The sequence below is a fragment of the Lepidochelys kempii genome, chromosome 1, assembly GCF_965140265.1.
Source record: "Lepidochelys kempii isolate rLepKem1 chromosome 1, rLepKem1.hap2, whole genome shotgun sequence".
Lineage (NCBI taxonomy): Eukaryota > Metazoa > Chordata > Testudines > Cheloniidae > Lepidochelys > Lepidochelys kempii.
The window spans coordinates 188267434-188287817 of NC_133256.1; positions in this window are offsets into that span (position 1 = coordinate 188267434).

Sequence of the window (20384 nt, forward strand, 5' to 3'; positions counted from 1 at the left end):
GCTAGCAAATGGGAGTTTTGCAAGGAAGTTTATATAGCACAGTTAAGTTCATGGAGTGGTTTGGCCAATGTACATGGTAGAGGGACATTGCTGGCACATATTGGCATATATCACATTGGTAGATGTGCAGGTGAGCAAGCCCCTGATGGCATGGCTGATGTGATTAGGTCCTATGATGGTGTCCCTTGAATATATATGTGGACAGAGTTGGCAACGGGGTTTGTTGCAAGGATAGGTTCCTGGGTTAGTGTTTTTGTTAGTGTGGTGTGTGGTTGCTGGTGAGTATTTGCTTCAGGTTGGGAGGCTGTCTGTAAGCGAAAACTGGCTTGTCTCCCAAGGTCTGTGAGAGTGAGGGATCATCCTTCTGTATAGGTGGTAGATCCTTGATGATGCGCTGGAGAGGTTTTAGTTGGGGGCTAAAGGTGACAGCTAGTGGTGTTTTGTTACTTTCTTTGTTGGGCCTGTCCTGTAGTAGGTGACTTCTGGGTACTCTTCTGGCTCTGTCAATCTGTTTCTTCACTTCAGCAGGTGGATATTGCAGTTTTAAGAATGCTTGATAGAGATCTTGTAGGTGTCTGTCTCTATTTGAGGGATTGGCGCAAATGTGGTTGGATCTTAGGGCTTGGCTGTAGACAATGGATCATGTAATGTGGTCTGGATGAAAGCTGGAGGCATGTAGGTAAGTATAGCGGTCAGTAGGTTTCTGGTATAGGGTGGTGTTTATGTGACCATCGCTTATTAGCACTGTAGAGTCCAGGAAGTGGATCTCTTGCGTGGACTGGTCCAGGCTGTGGTTGATGGTGGGATGGAAATTGTTGAAATCATGGTGGAATTCCTCAAGGGCTTCTTTTCCACGGGTCCAGATGATGAAGATGATGTCATCAGTATAGCGCAAGTAGAGTAGGGGCATTAGGGGAAGAGAGCCAAGGAAGCGTTGTTCTAAGTCAGCCACAAAAATGTTGGCATATTGTGGGGCCATGCGGGTACCCATAGCAGTGTCACTGACTTGAAGGTATACATCATCCCTAAATGTAAAATAGCTGTGGGTGAGGACAAAGTCACAAAGTTCAGCCACCAGGTTTGCCGTGATGTTAGCGGGGATATGGTTTCTGATAACTTGTAGTCCATCTTTGTGTGGAATGTTGGTGTAGAGGGCTTCTACATCCACAGTGGCCAGGATGGTGTTTTCTGGGAGATCACCAATGGATTGTAGTTTCCTCAGGAAATCAGTGGTGTTTCGAAGATAGCTGGGAGTGCTGGTAGCATAGGGCCTGAGGAGAGAGTCCGCATAGCCAGACAATCCTGCTGTCAGGGTGCCGATGCCTGAGATGATGGGGCGTCCAGAATTTCCAGATTTATGGATCTTGGGTAGCAGATAAAATACCTGTGGTCAGCGTTCTAGGGGTGTGTCTGTGCAGATTTGTTCCTGTGTTTTGTCCGGGAGTTTCTTGAGCAGATGGTGTAGTTTCTTTTGGTAGTCCTCAGTGGGATCAGAGGATAATGGCCTGTAGAATGTGGTGTTCGAGAGCTGCCGAGCAGCCTCTTGTTCATATTCCAACCTATTCATGATGACGACAGCACCTCCTTTGTCAGCCTTTTTGATTCTGATGTCAGAGTTGTTCCTGAGGCTGTGGATGGTGTTGTGTTCTGCACGGCTGAGGTTATGGGGCAAGTGATGCTGCTTTTGCACAATTTCAGCCCGTGCATGTCAGTGGAAGCACTCTATGTAGAAGTCCAGTCTGTTGTTTCGACCTTCAGGAGGAGTCCACGCAGAATCCTTCTTTTTGTAGTGTTGGTAGGAAGGTCTCTGTGGGTTAGTATGCTGTTCAGAGGTGTGTTGGAAATATTCCTTGAGTTGGAGACATCAGAGACGTCAAAAGTAGGATTCTAGGTCACCACAGAACTGTATCATGTTTGTGGGGGTGGAGAGGCAGAAGGAGAGGCGCCAAGAGAGGACAGATTCTTCTGCCGGGCTAAGAGTATAGCTGGATAGATTAACAATATCGTTGGGTGGGTTAAGGGAACCACTGTTGTGGCCCCTTGTGGCATGTAGTAGTTTTGATAGTTTAGTGTCCTTTTTCCTTTCTAGAGAAGCAAAGTGTGTGGTGTAAATGGCTTGTCTAGTTTTTGTAAAGTCCAGCCATGAGGAAGTTTCTGTGGAAGGTTGTTGTTTTTTATGAGAGTATTCAGTTTTGAGAGCTCATTCTTAATCTTTCCCTGTTTGCTCTATAGGATGTTGATCAGGTTGTTCTGCAGTTTCTTTGAGAGTGTGTGGCACAATCTCTCAGCACAGTCTGTGTGGTATGTAGATTGCAATGGATTTTTTTACCGTCAGTCCTTTTGGTATGATGTCCATCTGTTTGCATTTGGAAAGGAAGATGATGTCTGTATCTGTACAAGTTTTTTCATTAAGTTGATGGATTTCCACTTCATACTGCTAAATTCAGTGCTGGCTGCTGGGGAAAGCCATGTGCTGCCTCTTTAAGACACTCACTGGAAGTGCCCCTGCTCTGTCTTGAGCCCAGTTGTCTGCCCTACCCTGCTCTGCGGAGATGGGGGCACATGGCAGGGGGAGGGAGAGAGTGTGTGTGTGTGTGGAAGAGAGAGACAGACTGGCTGCTGGGGAACTCTCAGAAACAGTGCACTGTCTCCTTAAGAAAGGCACTCAGACACTCACCATTCAGACTTCAGATCACAGCATCTCTGAGCTCTCCTGAGTCAGGCTGTCCCCTCTGCCCTGCTCTGTGGAGATGGGGTACAAGGGCGGTGGAAGGGAGACACCCTGCCATGAGCACCCTCCCCCACCCCACCTTCCAGCAGGAGGATCTCGGGAGCACCTACAGGATGGAGCAACATGGGGGGAAGGGCACCTGAACACATGCTGCTGGCTGTGCGCTTTTGCATGCTCTGCTGTCAGCTGGGTGGCATTTAAATCTCTCCTGCACGGCCGCCCAGCAGCTTACAGGGAACAAAGGGTATGGAACAATTGAGAGATTTGAAAAGACTGCGACTTGTCAGGCTGGAAAAGAGACCACTAAGAGGGGATATGACATAGGTCTATAAAATCATGACTGGTGTGGAGAAAGTGAATAAGGAATTGTTATTTAGACCTCCACATAACACCTGGGGTTACCCAATTACATTAACAGGCAGCAGGTTTAAAAAAACAAAAGGAAGTACTTTTTCACACGGCACAGTGTCAGTCTGTGGAACTCATTGCCAGGGGATATTGTCATGACCAAAAGTATAATTGGGTTCAAAAAATAATTTGATAAGTTTATGGAGGCTAGATCTATCAATGTCTATTAGCCAAGATTGTCAGGGATACAGCCCCATGTTCTGGGTGTTCCTCACCTTCTGACTTCCAGATGTTGGGACTTGATGACAGGGGATGGATCACTTGATAATTGTCCTGTCCTGTTCATTCCCTCTGAAGCATCTGGCATTGGCCATTGTTAGAAGACAGGATACTAGACTAGATGGACCATTGATCTGAGACAATATGTCTGCTCTTGTGTTCCATTGCTTCACACTGACTCAACAGACATTTTAGACTTAAGAGTTACATGCAGACAGAATGAGAACCAAGGGATCTCATTGTATAGATAATAAATGTTAGAATTGCTATATGTCCTGTAGGCTAATTTTACTCTGTGAAGGGTGAAAAAGCTGGAATCTCCTTCTGTGTGAATTTGTTACCTTAATTATATCGTTCAGTCAGTCGATGGTTTAATCATATAAGATATTTTTAATTCACTAAATTCATAGTTTGTAAGTGTAACAGTAAGAATCCCCCCCCACACACCACTACTATTTAGGGTCTGAGACTCCATGTTCCCGCTCATTGTCTCACCCCCAGCTTTTCCCCAAGCTAAGATCCTACTTGAGACTTCCAATCCCTCCACCAAATTAATAGAGCGTGACCTGGAATGGGAATGGTGATGCTGAGGCAGATGTGTGCCACCAGGTCCCTTGTGTTCATCAGTGACATGCCCATGCCAATAGGAGAGCAGGAAAAAAAAAACAGCAGTCAGCTGTGCCAGAGTATTCCATCCTGGTGGGTTGCAAGCAGAACAGGGTTACAAAAAGTTTTTTTTTCTCAAAGGTGAGTGGATGTGGTAAAGATGAGGGAACAACTTTTATGCCCACTCCAGGCAAGTGGTTTCCATATGTGTAATGATTTTTCTTCCCATGCTATCTTTTTTACTGAGGTATAAGATTATGTGGACAATACGACACACACAGGTCAAATATTCAAGCAGGATTTTTTTTTTAAATTCTTTCTCATGAAAGACACTAGATTCACCATCCTAGAGATGGAAGTTTTCTAGGTGTCCACAGAGCATCAGCAACAGAGGCAGCAGCAGGACATGTTTCTCAATATTAACCTGGCAACATCGCTCAAGCATGACCGGTAGAGCCATTATCTGTTCCTTCAAATTCTTTGCTGAAACTGTCAGTGTGGGTTCCTGTTTTTTCTGTTGACATGGATGCTTTTTCACTAAGTGAAGAATAACAATTCATTTCACATTAAGAAAAGGAGTACTTGTGGCACCTTAGAGACTAACCATTTTGGTGCCACAAGAACTCCTTTTCTTTTTGCGAATACAGACTAATACGGCTGTTACTCTGAAACCTGTCATTTCACATTGAGTGTTAAACAGCTGACAGATAGTAATAATTGTCAACTAGTTTTTAGTGAAGCTTAATTCATACCACGACCTAAAAGTGAAAGTATATCTTGTGAAAGTTAAAGTGAAAGTTACCTGTCTCTGTGCCATCCACTGCCAAGTAGGAATTAATACCTTATTCATTTCTTTTAACATACTTTTTTGTCTTTTCCTGGAAAACACAAACTAATACAAAGCATAAACAAAATGGGATAGACATTAAATCAGACTAATAAAACACAAAAACTGGATCCCATCTTGATAGCCATAATATATATATAGTATCATTTATAATCAAATCAGGGTTTTAAATATCATGCAGATGTAGTTTTAGAAAGATAGTTGCATTATATATTTAGATATTTCGACTGTGCCAGTCATTTGCTATCAGCATGTCTACATTATTCATGTAGAAATCATATAATAAAATTGGACCTATGTCCCCAATTAAAAATCTCCCAATTAAGTAACACTTAAATGTTCCCCCCCCACTTCCCCACTTATCTCTCCCCACCCCTCAGTCTCAAACACAAAGCTTCAGAGGATAGATAGGATTTATAACATGCTCTGAAAGTCAGCCGATTCAAGCTCTGAAGGGCCAAGGGGAAATACAGTTTATCATCTGGTCTTTTAAATGTGAATTGTTCTTTTATATGCAATAACACCTACCATCGATTGTAGCTGCTCTGTGCATATTGTCGGTGCATTGGCTTTCAGTGAAAATGATGTTTTGTTTTGTTTTTTTTCAAACAACCATCTGTTTTGCAAAGATTTGTAGTCTCTTGTTACCCTGAAATATAACTGAGTAAGCCTAATACAGGTTCTAAAAGAATACTGTATATCGGGGTGACCAAACTGGCTCACAAGCCACTTGCGGCTCTTTTACCGTTAAAAGTATGGCTTGCAGAGCCTTCAACACCCTCCCCCATTCCCCACCTATCAGACTGGCGGTGGAGATTAGGACCTCTGCCTTGCAGCATGGTGGGGGTAGGGGCTTCTGTACAGTGGAGAGGGGGTTCTCAGGGCTTGTGCCCAGCAGGGAAGAGGGACTCAGGGCTTCAGCTCCATGGGCGCATCTGCCAGGGTTCGAGGCTTCAGCAGAAGCGAGGCTGAAGCCCTGAACCCCATCATGTGCCTCCCACAGGGCTGGAACCCTGAGCCCTGGCAAGTGTGTCCCGGCTCTCCAACTTTTGAAGACTGTCATATGTGGCTGGGTGGATTAGTAAATTTGGCCACCCCTGCTGTATATCCTGACTTGTGGTGATTTCCCAATAAATAATTGCTGTGTAAATTTAGTTTTTACTTGCTCTTTATTTTTATGTTGAAAATGTGCCACACAACTAGGAATGGGATAAAAAAAAAAAGACTGCCACTAGATCCTGAAATAATTAATTTGTGACCCATGTATTCCCTTTTCCTCTCCCTCAAAATAAGGATTTTTTTATTTTGGTGGGGAGCAGGGTGCAGGTGAAAGGGTTGAAATTTGTTAGAAATGAGAAATTTGCTTTTATTTATTAGTTTCTAACTCCTTATTTAACTGGCTAGAACAATGTGTATTCTTGCTCCCAGTCCCCATGGCTCCCCCACTCAGACATATTGAGTTGCAACAGAATGTATAGATACAGAAATATCACAGAACTACATTAAACTGCTACATTTGCTTGGACAGAAATATCCTAGTGTAGTGTAACTTGAAGTGGAAGGCTAAAGTGTGATTAAAAGGACATGGGGAACTCACTGAGACCACACGTAACATTTGTTGCTGTATGATTTGGACTAGTAACCCTGGGTCCTGAGCCATAGCCATCAAAATCAATTTCTTTACCAAAGGCTTCGAGCTCACTGCTGTTTCAGGAATGGAATGTTAAAGGACCATAGCTTTATCAAATAACCAGCTCCATTTTAATTATCACTTCTCTAAACCTCCCCCCTCCCCTACATGATGCATGTGCAAATCAGGTTAACTACATGACAGCTGATATTTTCTCATTCCAGAGATGAACTTTAGAACTTTGACTTGGAGCAAACATTTAATTGTTAATTAGGAGACCTTGAACAGTATTAGTTATGCTAATTTTATCCAAACTCCTTTCTCCAGTTAGTCTCCCCAGAAAATCAAATGGCTAATTTTCCTCCACTTGCTTCCATGTAACTCATTTTAGCAGAGATGGGAGTTACAATCATGCACAGAAGGGAGAGCAGTAAGTGCGAGCAGAATAAGCATAAGAGGCTGTGAAGCTGCAGGGATTCACTTTGACAATCCCACTGGAGGGGTTAGAGTAATCTCCTGGGCACTTGTGGAGAGAAGATTGCTTTAATGGCTGCAAACGCACTATGAATATATGTTAGTAAAATACATGTGAAATTCTCATTTGATTCACTCCTCCCTTTCCCCCATTCATTGCAAATTAATAGCTAGTCTCCTAATTTGGAATTTTGAGTATGTCATGCTACTGAAGTAGTTCACCCAATTATTCACTCGGCAAATATGACAATCCAATAATACTTCAGATATGTTGGAATAACAATTATCCCTACCATTTATTATCCCAGCCCAAGGAACAAAGAGGTATCGTATTAAAAAGCACTGCTAATGTCCAGAATTACTGAAACTGAGGAAACACATATAGCTCTTTAGGGCTCAGTTGCTCCTGATAGGCCCAGCCCTGCACTGGATGTGGAGCAGATCTGCCCACATGAAAGGGAGATTCTGGCAGCATCTTCCAAAATGCCTCCAGGAGCTCCAACTGTACAGAAGGAGAGCCCCTGCTGCACTGTCCCTATGATGGCTGAGGGCGCTCCCCTCTTCGTGGCAGGCCAGTTTCCAAAGCTGCCAAGTTTCGGTCAGCTCTTTATGGGACATTTTATGCAAATTAATTAATAAGCAAATGTACAGCTGCTCAATACTTGGCATGGGGTGTGGCTGGGCTGAGGGGGGTGGGTGTCTTTGTGTAGTGAGGTAGGTAAGAAGGTGCAGTGAGAGGGGAGGCAGAGGTGTCACCTACTCATCAGGGGCCACTGCAGTTCCAAGCGGTATCAAGACGCTTCTGCAGCTCAGCTGTGCGTATAAAGACTTTGCAGGCTGTGGGAATGTCTGACAGGGCTGGCAAACGTATGAGTGTCTCATATGGACCCTGACATTGTCTCCTCTCTACTCCCACAGAGATGCCTTGCACTCCTCAGGCAGCAGCCTCTGACGCTTTAAGATTAAACTCGATAAGTTTATGGAGGAGATGGTATGATGGGATAACATGGTTTTGGTAATTAAATATTCATGGTAAATAGGCCCAATGGCCTGTGATGGGTTTTTAGATGGGGTAAGATCCAAGTTACCCGGGAAAGAATTTTCTGTAGTATCTGGCTGATGAATCTTGCCCATATGCTCAGGGTTTAGCTGATCGCCATATTTGGGGTCGGGAAGGAATTTTCCTCCAGGGCAGATTGGAAGGCCCTGGAGGTTTTTCGCCTTCCTCTGTAGCATGGGGCACGGGTCACTTGCTGGAGGATTCTCTGCTCCTTGAGGTCTTCAAACTACAATTTGAGGACTTCAATAGCACAGATATAGGTGTGAGGTCTTTTTTAGGAGTGGTGGGTGAAATTCTGTGGCCTGCATTGTGCAGGAGGTCAGACTAGATGATCATAATGGTCCCTTCTGACCTAAATATCTATGAATCTATGACTCAGGGGAACACAGAACTGACATAGCTGGCACCTGTGGCACACCTCTGGGTGTCAGGGTCCTTTGGTGGTGTGGCCTGAGCACTTTTATGCTTGAGCTATTTTTAGCTGACACTTTGGCTCCTAAAAGCCATAGCATGCTTTAGGTAGACCCAAGACAGCTTTAAAATATTCTGTAGCCAGGTCAGTATAGAACCAGCCTCAGGGTCAGAGAGCCACAAGTGTCATCCTCATGGCTCTCCTTCATTTCAGCTGCATGCACCAGATATGGGGCACAGCTTAGAATCTAGCCCATTCAGTTTTTGCAGGGTGTCACCTCCATGTTGGAGAATGCACTTTGAGGGGGGTTGTGAGGGCATGGATTTTTTTTTAGTTGATAAGAGGACTGTTCCTCTGACAGATCCTCTGAGATCTCCCTGGTTCTGGGATCCAAATTCCATGTCTTTTCCAGAGGGGTGGCAAATGCTGGCCCTCAATTAACTGGAAGAATTTATGTACCTCGGGAGATGTGTATCCTTTTGAAGAAAGAAATTCTTGCCCACCCCTCTAATTGTGGTGTGTGTGAGTGTGTGTAAACAAACTTTCCAGTCAGTTTGATTATTCTATGCCTCCACACTACAAGAAAAATGAATATTATTATTTCTCTTATCTGGAACAAACTGTTGACCTAATAATTAATATCCAATAACTAGGCTAGGAGTAAAAATATAGTTTTATTATAGAAAAATTGAAGCATAGCATGCTCTACTTTCTATACTTCGGAGAAATGAGGCTAGTGATGTGTAATAATTTTTAGCAACTATAAGAAGGTTCAAGAGAACAAAACAGAGAACCTGTAGAATCAAAACATAAAAAATTGCCACTTTACACAACAAATTGTCACCCACTAACAGTTGGGCCTGTTGGCAAAAATGTTCATTATGAAAGATAAGTTGAGATCTCAAAGTAAAGTAGATGTAAGCCTTGAAGATTTGCCCTTGAAGGTTGGTGATATACAGTTTATTGCCTTCCTGTTGTAAAAAGAAGTTTAACCAGATTAAAATTTCTGTAATCAAAAGAATTACAGAAAGTAGGATGCTTATTAATTGAAGGACCTCTATGCTGCAAATATTCGTGGAAGCCCATTTTTCAATAAATGTTTTCACAAATATGTTAGACCTGGTAGAATGAGGTGTTGCAGATACTGAAGAACTGGTTGAAATATATGAGGTGAAAACTAAAGTTATCCCAGTTTGCAAGCAGATTATTTTTCATGCTTAATTGGTTTTAAAAATGTGTTTAAGATCAACATGTCCATATTGGTTTATAGGTTTTGGAACCTAGTAGTTACTTTTGTGGGGGGAAGGTGAGGCTTCAAGAAGTTGTATTATCATTGCTCACTGACTGTCTGCAGTTTAACATACTGACAGGTGCTGTAGATGAGGTCTGGGAGAATTGGGCATTTCTAGGATCACCTATTTTCAGTACCAAATCACAACATATAATGTGCTGATCATTATAATAATGCCAGATTTCTGCAGTCTCACATGAAAAGACTCCCATTTGGTTCCAGTGGACATTTCATACATGCTGTTCTCGAATGTTGTATTGGAGAAGGGGAGGGAAAAAATGGTTCCTTCCAACTTTTTCTCAGTTTTCTCCCTTTTTCATACTCAGCAGCTTGAGACGTGAAGGCATGACATAACCCTGCCGCCCCTTTCACACTACACACACAGAACTGAAGCACTACATACCTAGAAGGAGCCACACTTGTCTTTCAGTTACAAAACACTAGTGGAAATGAGAATATAATTTGGCTCAATGACTGCAGGAGTAAACTGCAACTTAACTCTTAACATATTTTCCCCCTCCAAAAGAAGTAAAATTTCCAATAACATGTTAACGTCTTCATAGTGAAGAACTTTGAAACCCATGAGGAGTAAAGTAACCCATCTACCGTAAAAAGAACGAGGAGTACTTGTGGCACCTTAGAGACTCACACATTTATTTGAGCATAAGCTTTCTTGAGCTAAAGCCCACTTCATCAGATGCATGCAGTGGACAATACAGTAGGAAGATATATATATATATATATACACACACAGAGAACATGAAAAAATGGGGGTTGCCATACCAACTCTAATGAGAGTAATCGATTAAGGTGGCCTATTATCAGCAGGAGAAAAACTTTTGTAGTGATAATCATTTCAAACAGTTGACAAGAAGGTGGGGGAAAATTAGCATGATGAAATAGTTTAGTTTGTGTAATGACTCATCCACTCCCAGTCTTTATTCAGGCCTAATTTAATAGTGCCAAAGCAATGCCGCTCTGTCATGTACATTGGCCAAACCAGACAGTCTCTACGCAAAAGAATAAATGGACACAAATCAGACATCAAGAATTATAACATTCAAAACCAGATGGAGAACACTTCAACCGCCCTGGACATTCAGTTACAGACCTAAAAGTTGCAATTAGTCAACAAAAAAACTTCAAAAACAGACTCCAATGAGAAACAGCAAAACTTGGAATTAATTTGCAAACTGGACACCATTAAAGTAGGCTTGTATAAAGACTGGGAGTGGATGAGTCATTACACAAACTAAAAACTATTTTCCCATGCTAATTTTCCCCCTACTGTTACTCACATCTTCTTGTCAGCTGTTTGAAATAGGCCATCCTGATTATCACTACAAAAGTTTTTTTTCTCCTGCTGATAATAGCCCACCTTAATTGATTACTCTCGTTAGAGTTGGTATGGCAACCCCCATTTTTTCATGTTCTCTGTGTGCATATATATATCTTCCTACTGTATTTTCCACGGCATGCATCATTAGCCCACGAAAGCTTATGCTCAAATAAATGTGTGAGTCTCTAAGGTGCCACAAGTACTCCTCATTCTTTTTGCTGATACAGACTAACATGGCTACTACTCTGAAACCTGTCACCATCTACTGTACACATTTTTATTAGTTTATAGTATTTTCCCTTTTGGTTTGGTTCTTGCATCATCCAAATAGGCCTGGACAAGCGGCTACTCCCACTTCCATCAGATCGGGGACCACCTGAGGAAAGCAAGCACCCTAGAATGCTTGGTAGTTGGTTCCCTAGCAACTGGGTTCTAAGTATTATGAGACACCTCTGTCCCCACACCTTATTGCTAGGACAAACAGGCCCCAGACTTTCATCTCCAGAGATGATGGCTGTGGGAACAAGTTAGTGGTATTGGAGAAATAACTTGCAGAATACTAGGGAATGGCATAATAGGAGCTCAGTCACTAATTTCTATTCCCTATTTTTCATTAAGCAGGCGGAGACCCCATCTTCATTTATTCTACCTGGAGCCAGTGGCTGCTGATCTTAAAATTCTCTACTAGACAGAACCACTCTTCACTCTGTGCTTCCCCATTAACAATGTTTCTTGTTATCTTTATTCTCTACCCATGGAGATGGATAGTAGATAACCCTTTATTTACAAAGTGTTTTGCAACAGGAGATCAAGACTAGGCTTCTCTGCAGCACTGTTGTGGTCTGAGATCCTGATTCTCTGTGTGTTCTAATATTACAGATTACAGATGACACTTTAAATTTTCTCTGTTCTGACAAACAGAAACTGCTCTTCCTTTTGAGCACTGTATTTGTCCTTTTAGCAAATCCTATTTATGGCCCTTGATCCTTCAATGAGCTCTGTGTAGGAGGACAGCTGTCAGTAGAGTTACCCTGTATCTTGCTCATTCCAAAATCAGGGCCGAAGAGATTCTAATTTTGCCTCTTCCATCACTCCCCATCTATATTCTCTTCTAAACATTATTACTATTTATTTCTCTGTAAGCATTCACGTTGCTCTGTTATCCATCCTCTTTTTGACACTCTTATAGTTATGGGCTGTATCCTGTATTCTCTCATCAGCTTGAATTTCCCTTCATTCCAGTGGGAATTTTTGGCTAAGGACCGCAGGATCAGAACTTGTAAAAGGAAAAAAAAAAGGGGGTGGGGAGAAGAGGAGGATAGGCGGCCAGTATAAAGTTCTGTCTGTTGATTAGTTTGTGGTAAGTAGTTATGGTATTTCAGTGGATTGAAACATGTGAATATGCAAAGAGGCTAGATTGTTTTGTCATCAATATTGGCTCTACACTCGATAGTGTGTGCTTAGTTACTAAACTTAATGAATTTCATTGGTAGTACACCTCCCACCCTTTGCCAGTGCTGACAGATTTCGCTTGTATATATTAGATGAATAAATTGGTTAGTCTCTAAGGTGCCACAAGTACTCCTTTTCTTTTTACTATATTTACAGTGAGTCAAAATTCCTCCATTTTGTGTGTGAATATATTAGAATAGCAATGGTACATATTTGACCCCACACACACACACACCCCATGGTTGTTCCTTAATTTTTCAAAAATTACTCACTTTCATGTTGTATTTAGAAGCATCTCTAAGATGAGCAGCATGAAATCCATGGGAAAGTCATCCCTCAGATGTGTAATAAGTATGTCTAGACTATCTTTATATAAGATATTGACATGCTCCTGTGGGATGGTCTGTGGCCTTAGTAGTGTTGGTACCTAGAAGAGAGAGAATGCAAGTAGACTTCACCTCTCATCCAGCCTTGTGCGCTCTGTGCAAGTGTCAAGGGGCAGTTGTTGTCACTCCGCTCTGTGAGCGTAAGGGCTCCGATAATCCCAAAGGAGCAATGGGAAGGGGTGAGACCGTGGACGCTCCCATTCCCTCATGCCCAGCTCCACAACATGGCTGGGCATTTCAGGGGAGTACACTGTACTCTCCAAGGGTATCAGGCAGCTGAAGGGAGGGTTTGTAACCAGAGAAACCATCCCTCAAACTCTCTCTAGAATGGTACAGTACTGGTACTATCCGTCACTCCGTTCTATGGTTATCTGTCAAAATCTAGTCCTGTGACTCTGACCGCATCATTTCAGTTTGCTGCTTTGGCTCATCTTTGAATAACTGGTTCGCAAATAATCCAAGGTAAAAAAATATAACGAAATCTGACAGCGACTTTTTTTCTCCTGCGATCGACCTAGGGGATGATTTTGTCAGGATTCATTATTGCGGATTGTTTGCAGAAAATGGGGATGATCCTGGATGCAAACGCTTTATTCATGTTGTCTAACCATCATTTACAGTACAAAGTGCCAATCCAATCATTCTGTTCTGTGTACTCTTTTGTGTATCATGTGGAGCCTAAGGACAATAGCTAGTAACAACAGCATCTCCTACTTATTGCGTAGATTTTTCAGTACACCCCGTCCTTTGTCTGCTAGTTTTATTATGATTCGTTGATCTCTTGATCATTATTCTAATGCTTGTCATTGTTCTCCATGCTTTTCCCCCCTCACTTCATGTAATTCTTATGTTCTTCATCATTTGTCTTGTGTACATTTTGATGGTTAAATTTCTAATAGAAAGCTTGCATCTACTTTCCAATTTTGATGTTAAATAATGTTTTATAGAGCACCGTGATTACTGAATGTTAAATAACTGTCTCCTCACTAGTTTTCATTGCAAGAATTCTAGGATAGTAGGATATATGATGTTAAAAGACTGGCTACTAAGTTCATTAATCTTTTTGAAGTTAAGAATATAAATTACATATCATTAAAGTTACTATTGACCTTCAAGTGTGAAATTTTTCTCACTCTTACGCCAGGGTTAGTTTCCAAGGAGTTACTCCGGATGAAGAATGGTGTAACTGAAACCAGAATTTGACCCCAAATAGTCAACTTTAAAGGGCAATTGGGGCACAAAAAGTGCAGAACCCCTTCAACTTCAACTAAAGACACTACCTTTCAGGTTCTTAGTCCTCACAGGGGCCTGCATTGCCCTCGCCTATCCAAGGGGATATGGAGGAAGAAAACTCCCAGAGATATCCTTCTAGGTGTTCTGCACCAACATTTTGTGTGGTGAGCAAGGTTTGTCCTGTAGAAAGAGTTGTGGTTCTGCTTTCAGATGCTGAAGATCCCACTGGATTTTCAGGAGGCAAGGACTATATATGCAGAGGGCCTGGGCATTAATGCCAGTGTAGGGCTTTCCAGCACTCCCTTCCTGCTGCATGGTAGTGTGAGTCCCCTTGACGCCCTCTATAGGGAGGTATGCAGTGCCAAGAGGCTTTGGTAACTTGGTATCTCCACAGAACAAGTAGGGGTACAATGTGGTCTCACTCAAAGTCCACTTAAGGCCCCAGAACTTGCAACCCTGGTATGTCCTGTTGCCACCTACCTCTGGGTCTCGACCACATGGAGAATGTTCCACTGGGTTTTGGGAAAGCACTATGGAGGCAGTTGACCCTTTGTGTGGACTGAGGCAAATCCATGCATGGATCTCGAGAGTTTGAACTAGGGAGGACCAAGACAGGGTCCTTAATTAGTACCATTGATCCGATTAATAGCCTCAGAGTAATGCTTTTTGAACAAATACCATTCCAATGTGTGTATATTTCACTCTCTGTGTTTCTGATTAAACTGACATAAATAAATGCTTACAATACTCAATTTCAAGTTGACACCAGTATTTACTAATACTAATATTAATAGAATAAGTTCTTTCTGGGGCAGGGGAGGGATGGGGGAATAGAGAGACAGGGTATTTCTCAGGGTTTAGTTTATTTTCTTCCCACAGCTCATATTTGCCCAATTCTACCTAGAGGAGCATGACCAAACTCCATTCCCAAATGGCATCCTCAAAATGCCAGCTTATTATATTGCCACTGGGTCTCTGTGCCGTTCACACTGATGATGTTATAATGAATACAAAATATCTGATCGGTGAGAATAAAACACTTTTCAGAATATCCTAACACAGGGCAGGGTGAACGTCATCTCAGATTCCTTGCAGCTTTATGATTTATGATCACTCTGTTTTAAACTTAAATATTATAACATGGGCTGATGACAAAAGGATGACATTTTCACAGGGTTTGACTAATATCCATGGTGGAGGTAATAATATATCAGTGATATTAAAATAAACAAAAAAACAAAAATTGAACAGCTTGTGTCTCCCTAGTGCATCCCCAGTTCCAGCAATATCTTGAAAACATCCTGCTAACAGACTGATAAGTTAATGCTAAGCCAGCAAGATAATGTCTTGCCAAAGACAAAACAATGGTATATCATTGCATGTTACAAAATTTCAGCAAGTCATACTGAAACTCTTTGAAGGGGTGGGGCAGGCTGCTTTTAGTTACTACGTGAGCAATTACTACATACCATAGGTATTTATATGGCCCCAGATACCATAGTATCTGAGGACCTCATAATCTTTAATGTAGTTGTCCTCGCAACACCACTGCGAGGTAGGGAAGGGCTATTATCTCCATTTTACAGAGTGGCTTATGCAAGGTTACCCAGGAATCCTTTGGTAGAACAGTGAACTGAGCTCAGCGCCTACCCATTGAGCCAACATTCCTTCCTACTTATTATAAGTACGAGTTTCTGATGTGAGTAGTACTGATGTTCTTACAGATTAATCTAGACCATAAAGACATAGCTAATGACCAGTCAATGCATTGCCTTTCATTTTAACCTCACCGCATACTCCCTAGCAGAGGAGTGTCCTGTATTACTCTCCCATTCAGCAATTTTCCATTTGTAATAAAGCATCATTTAGTACACCATTCTTCTTCCTAACACATTTCTTTATTACAATATAAACCTTCTATAATTGGAATGCCCCTTTAGCTATAATCCTCTTTTTTTAAAATTGAAAGTATGTGAACTATAAAACCGTAAACTGTAAAGATATTTTCATGAAAACCTGTTATCTCCTCCTATGTAAAATGGAGTGAGGATGTCCTTGTAATTACTTTTATGGACATCTTTTTAATAGCCATGGGGAGATATATAAACATTTAATTATTAAGAAAGGAGTTAAGGCAATGGAGAATATCATAACAACAAAGTTATTAATACATAGAATTCATTAATTGATAATTATGGTGAGAGATAAGTGTCACTGAATTGTTTTGCTTGAAACAAGGTGCACATGCTGGTATTTACCAAGAACGTGCAAGAAATCACATTCTGTGTATCACCTAATGTAACTGGGTTACTTCTTGTGCCTTTAAAGGTCTTGGCCTTTGAATATTTTTTTTTCTTTTTTAATCATGAAAATATTATTACTATTTTTTTGCATAAATAGAGAACGTATGGACAAAACAAATGTAACATAAATAACAAAGAATAAATAAGCACGGCCTGTTTGCAGTGTCTTATGGCATCAAATACAATTTGAGAAGGAGGTGTAACAGCAAGGCAAGATGGCTGTAACAGCTGCCATTGTGGCTCCCTGTTCCTTGGCTTGCAGAGCTTAAGGGGTACTCCACATTCTGCCAGCTGCAAGAGGTTCCAAGGGTTAATTCTTGGAGCCAGGGATCCTGGTGTGCAGCAGTGCTCCAGCTAGTTCCCTGAATGCATCCTGTAAACTGAGAGTTAGAACTAGGCAGTTCAGAGCTCTGGCTTTATGGCAACTGGGGATTACCATGTTTCCATAGTCTCCCCAGGTACGTGGTTAGATTGGTTTTAAGGCTGCTTTGTACTGCTAGAGTCACTCAAAGCTGCCTTAGCCATTTCCAGAATTAGTTCCCATGTGTAAAATACTGTATTTTTTTTTTAGAAAACAGTATATAAATACATGCATCAGTATAATTCCATCTATTATCTACTTACGCAGCATTATCTATTTTACTAATTTGAATTAAATTAATTCAGCCTCAAATATAAAGCAAACAAGCTTTTAGAAGTGTGACACTTAGGAAAACTGTCTGTACAATTTACAAATTGGGAACTCTGTATCTGCGTCAGGCTTCAAACTTCATTTTGAATGTGAAGCTCTTTGCCTTCGCTATTGCTTGCTTGCCTCCATGTTGGGCTGAATTCCTAGCACTTACAGATACAGGGCTGACAATAGAGGGCAGCTAATTTTAAAGTACCCAATTGCTGGAAAATGGTTCACGCTAGGCAAAAGCCCAGAAAGACTGGTTTAGCAGGGTGTAGGCTGGGGTTTCTGCTCAAGTGGGGTAGTTGGCAAGGTGTCCACTGATATGGGGCCATTTTCTTCCAGTCCATGTGGGAGAAGGAACATAGTATGTGGCAGCCTGTCACGAGTAAGGCCCTCAGCTGTGCCTACTCAGTATTTCTGATGCCCTAATTAGCCAGCTGTCTTGCCTGGTGGACCACCCTGCCTAATTGCCTAAGGAAGCCAGGAGGTTGGTTCTTAAGCACTTTAAAAATAACTTTCCAATTGTTACTTTCTGCTTTTCATCCTATCACATTCAGAAGTAAAACATATTTAAACCATATAGGAGAAAGATAGGGAATTGTAGTCACTAGTACCTGAATGGGGGGATTGTGCCACAGTTCTGGGGAATGTATAGAGGTAAATTATGTGAGGACTGGTAAGATCTAGTTGTGGTGGGAGGTGGAAGGGACAAGGATAAGACACAGAAAAAGTTTAAAACAAATAGCATTGAAAACAAACAGGAAAAGTAAAATGAAGCATTTGTGCTGTTTCATTGAAACTGAAATCACTGGGATGGACATGCTGAAAATTAAGTATGCGCTTAAGTGCTTTGCTGGATCAAGGACATAGTGCTCAGTACCTTACAGGACCAATCGATATTTTTGTAAAGTGCACTATATAAATGTAAATACATTGTTATTAATGATCATCCTCAATAACTTTGATCATAATAATTACCCCTTTCATGCCTCATGACAAAGACACGTATACCTCCTCAGGAAGAAGAAGTTGTTTGTATCTTACTCTGTGGTAGCATGCCAAAACAGCAGCAGCAGCCACCCTACCCCGGGGTTACCAAATGTGGACTGTATGAATTGTTAGTTAAAATAGTAATGGGGTCTGTCTTCTACCCTCAGCATGTAGAGCACACTAATATTTACATGCTCCAACACCAGCTTATTAAAGTGTGACTTACATCTCCACTTGTCACCTCTGAATTTGCCCAACAGAGTTCAATTGATAAACTTTTTGTGGACGATGAGAAAACTGCTTGGTTGAAAACAAATTACAGTGGTCAGTGTATAATGTATAAGCTCTATAAAGTTGCTTTTGAGGAAGCGCATAGTGAGAAAATTGAGGAACAGTAGCCATGGTGGATGACTTAAGTAGTTATCTCAAAGGCTATTTAAGAGCTGAAACACCTATTTCTCAAGCAGGAACTATGATTTTTGTCAGCATGTAAACACAGGGCCTGATTCTCTACTGCCTTATATTTTTCTGTAATCATTTAGGCCCTGATCCTGGGATAAGCTCCCTACAGACAGACTCCTGTGACCTCACAGAGCCCCACTGAAATAAGTAGGGCTCTGTGTAGCACAGGCATTTACCTTCACAGATTTGCTTATGTGGATGCAATTGCAGGATCAGATATTATACCCATGCAAAGTGAGTGTAAAAGGTTACTCCTGAGGGGCCAAGGATTCGGATTCAGAAGTATTTTGCACCAACTCTGCAAATATACAAAGAATGACAGAAATTGCAAGGAAGTAATAGTTTCGTGCCCTGTCCATCCATACCATGTGTGTCGGAAGCACATAGAGGTGGTGGTTAGCTGACCATTGTCAAAGCTGGACTTCTGACTAAAAGCTGTATTGTGGTTTTATGTAAAAAGCCTGTATACTGGACTTTTAGATGCATCAGAGCCTCCTACAGGTTTATGAAAAAGACTCTTCTTGAATTTCCCTACTCTGTATTTACCAGGCTTCCTTTGTAGTAAATACATATAGTCCTAAATGTATTGAAAAGAAGTTCTAACCAAATATCCTCGTAATGCAAATGATCACTCCCATTATGCTTATACACTGTCACAATAACTGTCTTCCACTATCTCATCTTTTTTTCATATCATGAACAGATGGCTCTGAGTTTTATGTAGGTGATTAATTAAACTACACACAACAGGAGTATTTTGTGCATGAACAAATTCCTTTTAACAAGATTTTAAATTCTTTTGGCAACCAATCTACTCTAGGTTTCAGAGTAGCAGCCGTGTTAGTCTGTATTTGCAAAAAGAAAAGGAGTACTTGTGGCACCTTAGAGACTAACATTTATTTGAGCATAAGCTCTAAGGTGCCACAAGTACTGCGAGCTGTAGCTCACAAAAACTTATGCTCAAATAAATTTTAGTCTCTAAGGTGCCACAAGTACTCCTCTTCTCTTTGTGAATCTACTCTAGGGGACAGGAGTGTATTTTTTATCTTTTCCACTTTTCTTTTAAACGTATGCAGTACCTGCCTTAAAACTAAGGTGCATATCTCTCATTCCAGGAATTAGAAAAGGGCTTAGGGCTTGATCCTGCTTGTTAGGGGGCTTATTTCTTCACCCACTTACTTCCCTGGTCCTTCTCACATGAACAAAGAGCAACAATACCCGAACTCCAAAGGTGCAAACATTTCAATGTTTATTGGGGTGAACTTCCAGCAAGCATGATTCCAGTTTCCTTCTTTAGTGTCCCCCTTCCCAGCTCTGACACCACAGAGCCTTACCTGTGTCCCTGTTCCCATTTCCCCCACCCCCATTCCCTGTTTCCATTTCCCCCCCTTACTTCCTGATTGACCACAGACTATATAGTAAAACGTGAGTTCTGCTTAGCTATAACTTATCGTTTTACTGAAATTTAACTAACCAATCCTAACATATTATAAACATGATCATTTAACCAATTATATCTCACCATCTTAATTAGCTTACACCCAGCAAAATTAATTGTACAGCAAACAGAAACAATCACAGAACCAGACAGAGATTATACAGACAAACAATAGGGAAATGGGGACTACAGTGATAAAACAAAGAAATGAGGATTTCACATTTCCGCTATTGATAAGTGAGTTCTTGCCAGACAAGATGCTATCAAACTAAGTTTCCTTTTACATCTTCTAGGCACTTCCCTTTCTCTGGAGGTGATAGAAATACAATCCTGTCCTGATAATGCCTAACAGCCCAATAGCACCTTTGTCAAGGTTCCTCCCCCACTCTGAACTCTAGGGTACAGATGTAGGAACCTGCATGAAAAC